The sequence below is a fragment of the Protopterus annectens genome, chromosome 10.part0 (genome assembly GCF_019279795.1).
Source record: "Protopterus annectens isolate FY-2018-M chromosome 10.part0, PAN1.0, whole genome shotgun sequence".
Lineage (NCBI taxonomy): Eukaryota > Metazoa > Chordata > Ceratodontiformes > Protopteridae > Protopterus > Protopterus annectens.
The window spans coordinates 1,279,624,363-1,279,639,283 of NC_056744.1; positions in this window are offsets into that span (position 1 = coordinate 1,279,624,363).

Below are 14,921 nucleotides of genomic sequence, written 5' to 3' on the forward strand. Positions count from 1 at the left end.
ACAGTTGCCATCCACTTTTGCTGTGTTCCAATGTGCTTGAATTCTCCATAAGGGGGAGAATCAAGTAAACGTTCTGGATGCATGCTGTCTGCACTCACAAAATTATTAGCCGCTGTTTCCTTATAAAATAGTTTAAAAGACACTAGCTAGTCTTTATCCACAAAAAACTCCAAATCTAGAAACCGTATCTTATGTCTATGAGTTTCATAGGATACTGTGATGCCATACTGATTCTGATTTAGTTCCAACATGAACTGTTCATTATTGGTAAACTGTTCAAATATTGGTATACACAGACTTAACATCAACAGTTGCCCAGAAAAAAATCCTCTTGCCAATCAGTACCTCCCAAAATGTCTGTGAGCTCTTTACCATTTCTAATGTGTGAAAGGACTCACTTCAAATGCTCTTTCAGCTGTACATCCAGAAAAATACCAATATTCTGAAGATACCCCCCGACCCCTGATACTATGGGTCTCCCAGGGGGATTTGTTAAGTCCTTGTGTACCTTGGGAATGGTATACAACTTAGCCATTCTAGGATATTTTACATATAACTTTTTGACATAAGTGGTGGAAAAAAATCACTCTAGACATTATTACCCAGTTACCCCCCCCCCTTATCTGCCTGTGCAAAAACATAATCTTTATTCAAGCTTCTTAACTGCCTTAATGCATTCTGTTCATATTTCTCATTGGTGGGGTCCTGAAGAAGTAGCCATACTATTGGGGGAAGGTCCCAGAACAAGTTATATTTTACAGCTGTTGGAGTTTGCACTGACACACAATGTATTTAGTTTTGAGGACACTTTTTTTTTTTTACAGAGAACATGAACTGCTATGGGGGCATCCTTTGCCCCATCTTATGCCATAATTTTTATGGGTTTTTTTGAGGAGAGCTGTGTTTATAGGAATACATATTTTTTGGAAAATGTTATAGTTTTCAAATGCTATATTGATGATTTTTTTATATGTAGAGGGGAGATTAGTCTTTTTGAACAGTTCATGTTGGAACTAAATCAGAATCATTTATTCATAGGTTCATAGGTTCATAGATTTGTATTCATCAAAACATTTACTTGATTCTCTGCCTTATGGAGAATTCAAGTGCATTGGAACACAGTAAAAGTGGATGGTGACCATTTCTCCAGTTGTTCAGTGTGTTTTTTTGTCCTTGGTGAGTTGGTTCATGAAGAGGTGTTTTTGTATTTTTAGAATGGTCAAAAATGCTGGAATCTTGTCAAAAAGTTCAAACAATTCATATTTTTTTTACCATTTGCAAATAAATCTGTAAGTGCTATGTCAATCACTTTATAAGCCTTATTTTCTAAACTATTTGTGTGTTTATAAGCTTTATTATTATTCAGAACTGTGTGCAAATGTCATTTTCAAAATCACTGCTGATAAGAAGTGCACTTCCCCTGACTGTTTTCATATATTTGTATGTTTTATCTTTTTGTTTATTTCAAAGTTTCCTTTTTCAATTTGTTAAATTATATATTTTGTTTTTAATGTTTTTTGCAATATCTGTCTAATTTATTTGTTACAAGTTGCTGTAAATGTAGCTATATCTAATCAGATAATTTTATTACCAACTTTACCTAACCTACGCAGATTGTTGTCCTCACTATCCCAAGACATTTTTCCAATGAAATAACTTTGTAATATGCCTCAGAATCTCTTTAAAAGGCTAACAATAATAGTTTAAGGGGCTGGAAAATATAGCAGCTTCCTTTCTCATTAAAGCCAATTGTGCACTACCTCAGCTTCTACTTAAACCATTTAAACCCTGACTATCCATGGGGGTTGTGCTTGGTGTTCTTAGGATCATAGGAACACAGGAAGCTGTTTTATTAATTTTAAGAAGTGCTAATGTTTTATGCTTGTAGCAGCCTGCAGTGGCTGGATTTTAGCGTGTGGAGTGTTCGATAAACTTTGAAATATATACAGAGGAGCTTTGTGGGTTTTTTCGAGTGCTCTGATTGTATTTTATCACAGGAAGTTACTAGGCTATTGGCCCTGAGGCCCTTATAAGCCTAGCCAAAAGTTTAGCCAATGTATAGACACATCAGTACCCGATGCTCCTGTCCAGCAGGGACACGGGTGGAATCCTAGGGATGTATTTTCTATTTCCCATCCAGTTATCCAGATTGTGCTTAAAAAGGGGTAAAGAGGTACTCTGCTTGACATGGAGAGGGAATTTATTCCATAGATGGGGAGTCTCCGGGACACAACTCTGTCCCACCAGCAAGTCTTATTGATGTCACAGACCAGGTTGAGGCCGAGTTTGCGGGTTAGTCGAGTAGAGCTTGACTTGCAGGTATGCAGCAGTCCCATCAAGGCGGGGTCCGAGATCGCCTTGTATGCCAGACAAAGGTCACCTCTGAGGAGTCTGTATGAAACAGAGTAGAGGGATATGGCTTTTAGCCTATCTGTGTATGGTAGAAGTTTGAGGCCCTGGATTCTCCTGATGAGGAACCTCTGTGGCCTTTCCAGCTGCTGCATGTGCTTTGTAAGGTACATGCCAAATGGGGCATTGTACTCAATAATGGGCCTTAATAAGAGAAGAATACAGGGATGTTATACCTCCTTGTCCCTGGATGAGATACCCTTACTTATGAGGTTGGGCATGTAGAAAGCTTTCCATACAATGGAAGCAACATGATGGTCAAAAGTCAGGCTGCTATCAATCTGAGTGCCCAAATCCCTCACGACTGACTGTGTGCTTAGAACGTTGTTATTAATGTGATAATTTGTGGGGACACCTCTATCCCCAAAGGGGATGATAATGCATTTTGTTGTATTCAGCTTGAGACCATGTTTCTGGCACCAGTCATTTGTTTGGGTGAAACCCTCTTGGAGGATGTCCACGTCACTAAGGGAACTGAGGACACCTCCCAACTTGCAGTCATCTGCAAACTTGGTCAGCCATAGCCCACTGGTTTTGGCCTGTACCTCAGAAAAGTATATGTCAAATAATGGAGGCCCCAAGACCGAACCCTGAGGTACAGCACTCGACACAGGTCTACTGCTTCAGGTGGCTTCCCCTATTTTGACTAGATGGGTTCTATTAGTGAGCCAGTTGGCTACCCATCTGGTAACATACGGATTGATGCCTAGTTGAGAGAGTTTATCTATTATGCTCGAGTGGGGAATAGTGTCAAAGGATTTGGCCAGGTCAAAGTATGCAGTGTGCACTGTCTTCCCCTCATCTATGGCTTTGGTGACTGTCTCAAAAAAGTCGACCAAATTTAACAGACATGACCTCCCCTTGATGAAGCCAAACTCTGTGGGATCAAGTGTTTGGAGGTTGCCAATATCCTTGTTTATGAGGTCCATGATAATCCATTCCATGGCCTTGCAGATCAGGCTAGTTAGGCTTATGGGTCTATAATTTCCTGGATCATTGGATGCTCCACCTTTGTGTAAAGGAATGACAGTGGCTGTCCTCCACTCAGCTGGGACAAAACCAGTACTAAGGCTTTGGTTGAATAGGGTGCCTAATGGTGCTGCAAGTTCTTGCCTGAGTTCATGTAGGATGCAGCCTGGGATGTTATCAGGTCCCATGGAGGCTGTATTTTTTGCCTTTGAGAGAGCAGTGATGACCTGATCCCTAGATATGGGAAAGGGGGGCAGGTACTGGGAATGTCCTGGTTTACTGATGGGGGGACAGAGGGTGAAATTTTCACTGAATCTGTCAGCTAGCAAGTTTGCTATATCTACGCCATTTGTATATGTGGTGTTCTTGACCATCAGTTCTGAACAGATTTGGGTACTATCTTTAAGATTACAGACATATGTGAAGAAGGCCGTATGATTGTCTCTAGCAGATGTGACCAATTTGGAATCAAAGTTTGCTTTGGAGGATTTCACTAGTTCTCTTATTTGCTTGTTTAGGCTAAGGAAAGATTGCTTCCAATTGGGCACCTCCTTCTTGATTCTGGTCAGCAATTTTTATCTTCTGTTATAGAGTTTATTTACTGCAGATGTTCACCAGACAGGTTTACTCTTCCTTGCGGAGGATGATTTAGTCCTGTCAGGTATTCCTGATTCCATGCATCTATATAAATGTTCGTATAGTAATTTGGTATAGTTTTGAATACTGGTGCCAGTTCCTAGAGAGGGGGAGGGGGCTGTGAAGCTGTTCATACCATCCCTCAGGAGGCTGTAATCAGCTTTGGGGAAGTCTTTTTGATTGACCCTAGCTAGAGGGATGTCATGGGAGATGGTGACTTCAAAAGTGACCGCTTTATGGTCAGATCTTACAAGGGAGGATGATACTGCAGAGATGCTGCAGTGGCTACACATGTTGGTTAATACCAAGTCCAGGATATTATCACCTCTTGTGGGGGTATTGACTAGCTGTTGCAAAGCATTTGAATTTACAAAATCGGGGAATCTCTGGGTATTTGTGTTCTGGCAAGAATAGTTCTTCCAGTCTATGTTTGGGTAGTTAAAGTCACCCAGGATCAGGGTAAAGGGTTGACTCTTGATAGATTTGAAGAGGTCTAGATATGCAGTTTGGGGATCTTGTGTCAGATTTGGGGGCCGGTAGCTAGCTATTATTTGTATAGGAGTCTTGTCAATAGTTAACTGCACCTGGAGTGTCTCCTGTGAGTCATACTGCTTAACCACCCTGGAGATGTGTATGTCTTTAATATATATTGAAACTCCACCTCCTCTGGCTTTACTACCCACAGTTTGGGGTCTGAATGTATGACAGGATGTGTAACCAGGTAAGGCTTGGGAGTTCTCCGCAGCTTTGAACAAAGTTTCTGTGACCACACAAATATCAGCATTTTCCAGGGTTAGGAATGTTTCGATTGAGTGCAGTTTCATGTTTAGACTCCTAGCATTTAGCAGCATGACCTTTTATTTGTGTTTTGTTGGAATTTACAAATGCTGATTTATCCTCTGATACTCCTTCAGTTAATCTCTCTCACTCTCTCTTTCTGTCTCTCTATTGCCAATGCTGTTGCAGTTTTGCACTAGAATGAAAACTGGCGGTATTGTAGAAAAGATCTGTTATATGGATATTGACAGAATAAGAAAGAGAGACAATCCAGGGACAAAGTGAGCTAAGGTTTGTATAGTTCACTGACAGACATTTAGCCATCTTTTATATAGAGCCACAACTATGTTGCCATTAGCCTTTTGTCTGCAGATGGATATTTAGCAATTTCTATTTGAATTGGCCCATCAAGGGTGTATATTTTCTGTGCATTTAATTATCGGTGTGCCATGCCTAATTCTAAAACAAAAATTTAATTATTTAGCTACAAAAGTTTGTGGCTGGCAGATTACTGAGGTATCTAAGGATAATTGCAGAGAAATGGTGAAATGTACCCAGGGTAGTAACAAGGGTGGGGTGCAGGGGATGGCTCCCCTAGGTTCAGGATGTTATAGAGCATGATTGGAAAATGAAGTAGAACTATAATAGTAGCTTTTAAATATGATGCCACAAGGATACCGGGTCTTCATAAATAAATGCTAACACTGGAATAAAGCTTATGGTGAAACTCAAGAGTGTTCTAGTAACCGTAGTAAGGTGCTTATTACAGTTGTAGCAAATGTCAATTATCTGGATACAGTAACAAAAGTGAGGAAGACCATGAAACACCTTTTTTGTTTGTTTTTAGTCCTCATTCTCAACTTGGGTTGCAAGGGCATAAATCTGGGGAAATGCCAAGGGCACTAGATGTGCCCGCTATGGCACTGGATATAAGTGTTACTATCCATCCTTTTTTACAAGGCTTTGGCTTATTTTAAGTGCATTCAGTAACAGTGACCTTGGAGTGTCTGACTGGTCTGGCTGTGGTAGAGTAGTACTATAGAAGCAGGAGGGTAGATGAAATGGTCAAGCTTGTATTAGTCCTTCCATGAAATCACTGAGTGTGTATGAATGTAAAATAAGTTAAACCAAAATAAAGTTATTGTTGGCAATGTAAACTGTAAATGACTGAGCTGAATGCAAAGGACAAAATCCTTGGAAGTCAGTGGTCATAACTTTTCTCTCTGGCTATAAAGGGGACGCTTATCTGGGCATGGTAGGTATTGGTCATAGTGGAAGTCACGGTGCATATTTGCCATATGCTGTTAAGGTTTATCCATGACAGACACCTTCAAGTCTCTCTTAAATGAGCTTGTATCATGTCTGTGTTTCATTTGGTCTCCATAGGTCCATAAGTTCATATGTGTATTATACTAGACTAACAACCACTAGGGCCCTTATAAGCCTAGCCATGCAACACAAATGATACCCACACATTTGATTTATATAGGTGATGATTTACTGACTGCCCCTGTCCATCAGATGCATAGGAGCCAGACCAGGGGTGAATTTCTGATTACCCATTTATTGGTCCAAGCTGTGCTTAAATGGGGTAGCTTCACATGGATGGGGAGCCTGCTCCAGAGAATGGGAATTCTCTGAGAAACATATCTGTCTTTCCAACATGTCCTATTTATGTCACAAGCAAAGTTTAGGTATTTTAATCTAGTAGTTCTGATGTTGTTTGATTTGTGGATGGGAAAACGATTCATCAAAACAGGGTCCAGGAATGCATTGTATGCCAGGCAAATATCTCCTCTCAGAAGTCTGTATGAGACCAAGTAAAGAGACAAGGCTTTGTGATGATAAATTTAGGACATTAAGTTTGCTCCCTGTATTCTTTTTTGAAAGAACCTTTGTGGACATTCCAGTGGTTTCATGTGTTTGGTCAGATACATATCAAAGGGGGCATTATACTCTATGATAGGTCTGATGATGGCCAAGTACAGTTGTATGATGATTTCTCTGGATCTAGATGCCATGGTCTTGCTCATAATTTGAGCAGCGTAGAAGGATTTTTAACTACTTTGGACATGTTGGTTGAAGCCTAGGTTACTGTCTGCATCAGTTTCTAGATCCCTGACTAGTGAATCAAGTTTTAAGGGTGTTTTATTGATGACATAGTTACTTGGGTTGGTAGACTTCCCAAAAGGTACTATAATGCATTATTTGGTAATGAGTTTTAAGCCATGGCTTTGGCACCAAGCATTTTTCTGTATTAGACCTTCTTGAAGGGTGTTCTTGTCTTGGGGGGAATTCAGTGACTGCTCCCAGTTTGCAATCATCTGCAATCTTGGTTTGCCAAAGGCCTTTGACATTGGCTTTCACATCTGAGAATGCCAAAGAGGAATGGGCCCAGCATAGAGCCCTGAGGGACTGCACTGGTGACTGGCCTCTTTGTCCTCATTGATTCCACCCTCCTGAGTCCTATCAGTAAGCCAGCTAGCTGTCCAGCCTGTTTTAAAGGGGTTTATACCTAGTTCCACAAGTTTGCTGACAATGCCCAAGTGGGGTATTGTATCAAATTCCTTAGCCAGATCATTGTATCTAGTATGCACCATTTTCCCCTTTTCCATTACCTTAGTGACCTTTTCAAAGAAGCTCACAGATTCAGTAAGCAATACCTTCCATTGAAAGAGCCTAACTGGGATGGATTCAGTGTCTGCAGGTCTCCTATGTCCGTGTTGATAATTTTCATGATAATTCTTTCCATGATTTTGCAAATAAAACTAGTCAGACTAGTGGGTAGTTCCCAAGATCTGTTGAAGGCCCTCCCTTATGAAGGGGGGTGACCATCACAGTCCTCCATTCATATGATTCAAAGCCTGTTTTAAGACTACAGTTAAATAATGATTTCTGGGGAATTAATAAGTCATATATTAGACTATTGCACAGCATTCTGGGATGTTATCCAGGCCCATTGAAGCTGTGCTTTTGGCATTAATGAGTGCAGCCAGTACTTGCTCCATAGTTATAGTTGGAGGGGTATTTTTGAAGGTATTTTTGAGAGGGATGGTTAAGAGTGAGAGGGGGATAATGTTGGAATTGAATGTGTCCACTAACAGATTCACTATATTGGTAAATGGAGCATCACGAACCACCAGTTCAGCACATTGCTGTGTGTGTGCTTGAGGTTTCTGACATAGCTGTAGAAGACTGTATGGTTAATTTCACCTGAGAGGCTATATTAACCTCAAAGCTGGCTTTGCCTGAACTAATACACCCTCTTAGTTGACTATTTACTTTGATAAGAGAGTTTCTATCTTTATGGGAATTATGCTTCCTGATTTTTGCCATATTTTTTTCCTTTTGTTGTATATCCTTTTTAATTTGGGATGCCACCAGGGTTGTTTGTTTCTAGGTGGTTGTACAGAGTTTCTGAGAGCAATTCAGCATAGGCTGCTGTAGTCTGTGGATTTGGAGGGGGATTACATTTTGACAAACTATTAGATAATAAAAGGTCATTTTTAGTTAGTTAGTTAGTTAGTTTAGATAGTTCCTAAATGATAACAGTTTTAATGGGATTATGGCATTGATATTGACTTAGAAGGAGACAGATTCATGGTCAGACCTTAACAGGGAGGATAAAACATTAGGCGGGTGCAGTGTTCTCCCATATTTGTAAGCACGAGGTCCAGTACGTTGGAGCATCTAGTGGCTGTATTCACTCTTTGGTCAATGGTGTTTGTATTTACAAAGTCCAGGAATCTCTGTGCCTGAAGATTTGAAGCCATGTAGGATTCCCACTTTATAGAGGGATGATTAAGGTTTCCCAGGATTAGAGTGTTATTCTGGATGGTAAGTGTCTCCAGTAAGTCTAAGTATGCATTATACGTTTCTTGGGACATGGAGGGTGACATATAGCTGACTAGGATATGGTATAAAATGTTGTCTATGGTGATCTACATGTGGAGGAATTCCAACACATTATCCTGTTTGACCACCTCAGAGGTATGCTTGTTACTGATGTATATCGAGACATCTCCTGATTTAGCCCTTGTCTGTGCAGCTACTCGTCTAAAAGTGTGGTAGGCACTGAAATCTTGCCCTGTTGGAGTACTCTCTGCTGATTTAAACCATGTCTCTGCAAGTGCACAGATGTCCATATTCTCCCAGATGAGCAAGGTTTGTATGGGGTGTAGTTTTCTGTTTAGGCTCCTGTCATTGAGCAGTAGCACCTTGAGTTTCTGTTGAATTGATTTTGCTATGTTAGTAGATTTGTCAGTTTGGCATTGCCTAGAGGCCAGAGGTGCAGACCATTTTTGGCAAAGCAATGTGGTTTATTAACCATGCCCTCCCAAGCTGACAAATATCCCATTAGAAAAACACCAGAAAGACAGCCGGTTGTTGAAATCAATCATTTTTTGTTTATATTGTGGCATCATCCTCAGTGATGGTAATATACTGGTCAGTACTAAGCTCATACCAGCTGAGACACATGGTCTGAAAGCTCCATAATGTCTCTCTTCATATATACCAGGGAGGTACATCTCAAGTCATTTACACCTACATGAGCTATAATGGAATCATACTGTTACCTGTGGAGTAGTGACTTGAGTGTGTGCATGATTTGGCAGATTCTGGCTTCAGATAAACAACTAACAGTTATCTTCTCTTTGTTTAGTCTGCTTAAAGGGGGGCATCAGTATATCTTACAATGAAGTCCCCTTTGATAAGTGTCCTGGGAAGTGCATTTGATGCTTTAGGGCCTTAGTGTTTGGAGCTCCACTGAGAGTGACAGAATGTGTGGCGTTAGGTGGTGTTTTTTTTTCTGAGTGCCTTTGTGCTTGTTGAGGCATAACTTTGACAATGAGTTGACTAGGTGATATTTGTTGTTTAGGAAGATTGCTTTTACATACCTCAGCATACATTAGTCTATGTATGTGTCATGTACTATGTGAGATGGGTGTTGTCTACAGGGTTTTTACAACCTGATGTACACTTGTATGTGAGAGTTTAGCCTCCAATGTCATTAAGTACACTGTTTACATACTGTGCTTGCATTTTTAAGGATTAAGTGGTTGTCGGTAAACATGAGCCAATTGCTACATTGTCTCAAGATGACCCTATCCATCAAGATGTATTCAGAGAAGTTAGGAAATTGCATATCCATGCTGTTCAGTCCTTTGATTTGTGAGGCGCAAGGGGGTGTTGTATTGGGGTCAGAAGGCTATTAAGGGTACTTTATTACTGAAGATTATGATAAACGGTGCTAATTTCTACTAACCTGAATGTTTACACAATACTGAATTCTACTAAATCTGTAGGTATTTCCACTTAACTACCATCTAGCTGCTGTAAGCTTGTTGGCACACAAGTACGGTTGCCACCTTTTTTTGTGGCAAAAACCGGACCAAAACTACCCCCCCCTTGCATTTCCTAAACCCTGCCTCTCTCCACCCACTCCACCTTCCACCTCACCCACTCCTCTGCCCATGTTATGACATAAATGCTTATGTCCTCTTAATGTGGAATGCCTTCATTTACCTTTTCTCCTTTGTTTAAATAAGTCTCAGTTTTAAACGCATCACATTAGCAATGAATTTCAATTGAAAAGTATTCCATGGCTGTTTTTTTTTTTACAAACTCTGGCATTCTTTTTGTGCAGATACACAGAATACCGAAGTTTGTACAGTACTTTCCAGACTACTGGACCAACATTCTGATTTCAGGGTAATCCAGAAAAATAACAGATAGGTGTCAATGATATGCACAAGGTATTTGCGCTATATTGCTTCTTTACAGGGTAGAGTTTTATGGAACATTCTTTTTAGGTGTTTGCTACTACACAGGACACTTCTAACCCATGCAAATACACAAAATTTATAGCAGCACAGAAAAAACAAAAAACTGACTATTGTGTCCTCTGGCCAATAAAATGACTCCACTATAATTCCATTTGTCTATTTCCCAATTCAAACAGACCAGGCAAACACCCCTGTCACACAATGTATAAACTTGGTCCTCCTAATGTAAAAAAAAAAACAAAAAAAACAGTAGAGGAGACTCACAAGTACAGTGTTGAAACAAACCACTTAAATAACTAGCTGTAAATCCTTTGTTGAAGACAATTGCAAGACAGCCTTACAGCAGTAACAGTGAGAGGAAGAGCATTTTTTTTGCAAAAACAATCAGTGTGAAGTGCACACATTAAAGCAGGAAACCATAGTGATAACTCAAAATAACATGTTATTTCACAATCAAAGGTACTTAACTTTGCTTGGATTGTATTGGATACAAGTAAATCACTTCTGTAATGCAGGCTAGGACTCCAAGCTTTGCTGAGCGCCTGGAAAATGAACAGCAGGCAATATGTAGTAAAGGAGGTTTACTCAAGAGCAATGCTGGTTTGTTGGGTGGGCACTCAGCATCATGGATCTGTGGAAAACCAATGGGTGGGAAGAGAATATGAATAGCATATACAAAAGCCAATAGCAATGAAAGAGGGGAAAGTGGGACTTTGCAAATCATATTGGATCTCAGCACTAAAAACAGACATCTTACATTAAGAGGGCCCCCTGTACCCCTGTGGCAAAAGAATGTAGCAAATGACCTATCTGAGTTGGAGATTGTTGGAATAAGGCTCAGTACTGAGGATTTCCATTAGCCAACTTGTTTGAAAATTGCTTAACTTAGCTTGTATTTAGGCAGCATGTTTGAAAGGGCCTGTGCTCAGTTTACAGTAGCTGATTTAGGATTGGTGTGCTCTCTCTGATGCCTGGAGTGAATCAAAATGAAATCCAAGGCATCCTTTGAAATCTACGGAAAAAATAAGTATTTTTATTTACTGTACTGCACTTTTAAACTGTGTATTACTGAATTGCCACCTACTTTTAATTGTTTTTTTTAGCTATTTTAATTGCTTTGCTGTTTCACTGTTTAAGTCAGTTTTTCCTGCACTTTGTATTTTCTAGTACTTGTGTATTTTATAGCATAGACTAGATTCAGATTTGCTGAATCTAGGCTGTCTAGCATCATCTGAGCACTAAAACCAGCCATCTTATATTAATGGGGCCCCCTGCATCCTTGTGGCAGAAGAGTGTAGTAAGGGACCCATCTGACTTGGAGATTGCTTGAATAAGACTCAGTATTGAGCATTTTCATTGGTCAGCTTGTTTAAAAATTGCTTAACTTGTTTTAAAAAAGGGTTCTCGCGGTTGCTACATGTTTTAACATGGCTCCACAGAGTTTGGGAACCAGCCACTGCTCTAATATCTTTATCCGAACAATCCGAAGCATCTGTTTGCACGTAGTGTGCCTTCACACATCATTGAGCAGTGGAGGTAACCATTGACAGTTATAGACACAAAAGCTAAAGTAGATTTATTTTCCCTTAGAAGCTGCCTGTGCTCCAACTGAGGAGTCCCTTAAATTGCACTTAGCTTTTTGGAGAGCACCTCAGCTAGACTTTCTACCAGCATTTGCCACTTTAACTGAAATCTCCTAATTGCTAATAGTCTTGTACCCCTTGAGAGACCCAGTTGTATAGACCCAGCATTAAGCTCCCAATTAAACCACATCCTTCCTCATTAAAATAAACAGATTTACACCTAGTATTATGATGGTCAGTTCTCCTCTGTTTCTGCTGACAGCCTAATTGACATGGGTATCCTGAGGCAGTGTAGCAATTGCCTCATGTACACTGACAACCCACTATTCCTAAACCACTCAAGCTCAATTTGTGAGAGATGAATATACATTTGGAATCCTTGCTGTCTCATTGACAGGACAGTGACACTGAATAGGTTGTCAGTCCACATACTACAACTCCTGCAGAAACCACACTCTCAACACATAAACCATCATACATGGAGGTATTCACCAGAAATAAACACCAGAGACCTCCAAAACACAAACTTGATATACAGTACTTAAAGCACTCAATACACATAAAACCACAAGCACAAGTGTCTCATCAAACAAGCTCCTAAGGCATAGCACATCTAAACCAAATTTTTTGGTCATAGGTGACTCTATAGTGAGACATGCAGATGTCTCACTTACCAGTCTGGACAAAGAAAAGGTTAAGGTCAGCTGTCTGTCAGGAGCCAGAATCCACCAGTTCACACATGCATTCAAGTCTTTCCACAACAAATATAGTCATAGCTCATGTTGGTGTGAATGACTTGAAATGTACCTCACTGGACTATATGAAGAGAGACATGACTGAGCTCTCAGAATATGTGTCTCAGGGAGGTATGTCCCTAGTCTTGAGCAGCATGCTACCATTACCTAAGATGATACCACAATTTAAACAAAAAATGATTGACTTCAATAACTGAATTAGTTTCTGGTGTCATAAGGGGATCCAGTACCTGTCAGCCTGGGATGACATGGTAGATAGACCAAATTGCTTTGCCAGGGATGGTCTTCATTTGTCATCTCTGTAATTTCGGTTACTGGCTACGGTTCTTGCCACCCCCATAATGCCTTTTTAGGCAATGTCACAACAACAAAATGCTCGATGTAAAAATATCTTCAAAAAGCAACATCAAGGTTATGCTGATAAACACTAGGGGTCTAAACCTAAAACTGCACTCACTGAAAGCAGCCCTCACCTTTGAAGATGCTGACATCTGTGCAGTCACAGAAACATGGTTTAAGGCTTCAGAAAACACCCCAATCATACTGGGTTATGATACTTTCTACACATTCAGTGCACAAACTGAAAGTGCAAGAACTAAAAGAGGTGGACTATCAATATTCATCAAAAATAAATACACCTCTAGATTGTTTAAACAAAACCATTCTCTTGAACGTATGCATGTCCATTTGACTGTAGGTAAGACCCCTCTCCAAGTTATTGCTAATTATATGACCCCACATGAACCAGGGTACCCACACTGCATACTTGGATCTACTTGAATCACTCAAGACACAACCAAAAACTCTGGTTTTAAGTGACTTTAACTACCCATCCATAGACTGGGTAAATTATGCATTTACTAACACACTTGCCCAAAGGTTCATTGAATTCATCAACTCCAATGCCCTGGACAAGTTGGTTGATAACCCACAAGGGGCCCAAACATTCTGGATCTGGTGCTCACTAATATGGGTGATCATTGCACCACCCCATGTGTGCAGCCCTACCTAGTGAGGTTTGATCATAAGCCAGTTTCATTAGAAGTAACAGTAACATTATTCCCCCTAGTAGCAACAACTAGACTAAAGAACATCTCCAAAACCAATTAAAACTTAGTACATGACAGCATTAATATCTTCATAGCACCTGCCCTCAGTGATGGCATAGACACCTATACTGGGATTTATACCAATGTCTTATATAAGCATCTATACAAATGTATTGACTCAGCTGTACTTGATAGGATCAAAACAAAATCCTCAAGAAAGAACAAGATTGTCTGGTGGACATCCACCATTAACAGTTTATATAATCAGAGAAAGAAATTCCTGTCCAAGAGCAGGAAGGAATGGTCTCTGAATTGGAAGCATTCCCCCCTCAGCATAAACAAACAAATAAGACACTTCATAGGGCATTCTAAAGCTAACTATGAATCCAAATTAGCCTCCTTCACTAAGGATGACCATAAGGCCTTCTTTAGCTACATAAAAAAAAAAACTTAAAGAAAATCCCCAGATCTACACAGAACTGGTTATTAATGGCACCCCATATACTGAACCCACAGAAATAGCCAACCTGCTAACTGACAGGTTCAGTGAAAACTTCTCCCCCCGTCCCACCACATATCCCCAAAGCACCCCTACCACCTGCACTCCAGTTAGTATCTCCAAAGAGCAGCTTGTAAATTCTCTCCAAAGTCAAAAACACAGCACCTATGTGCCTGATAACATTTGAGGCTGTGTTCTAAAAGGATTAAGACAGGAACTAGCTGCACTGCTGGGTACTCTTTTTAATCATAGTCTAAGCACTGGTTTTGTACCTGCTGAATGGAAAACCGTAACTGTCATCCCGTTATGTAAAGGAGGTGCCTTCACAGATCCAGGGAACTACATAAGCCTAACCAGCCTAATCTGCAAGGCTATGTAAAGAACAATCATGAATCTTATCAACAAAGATATAGTAGACCTCCAAAAGCATGACCTGACCCAGTTTGGCTTTGTTAAAG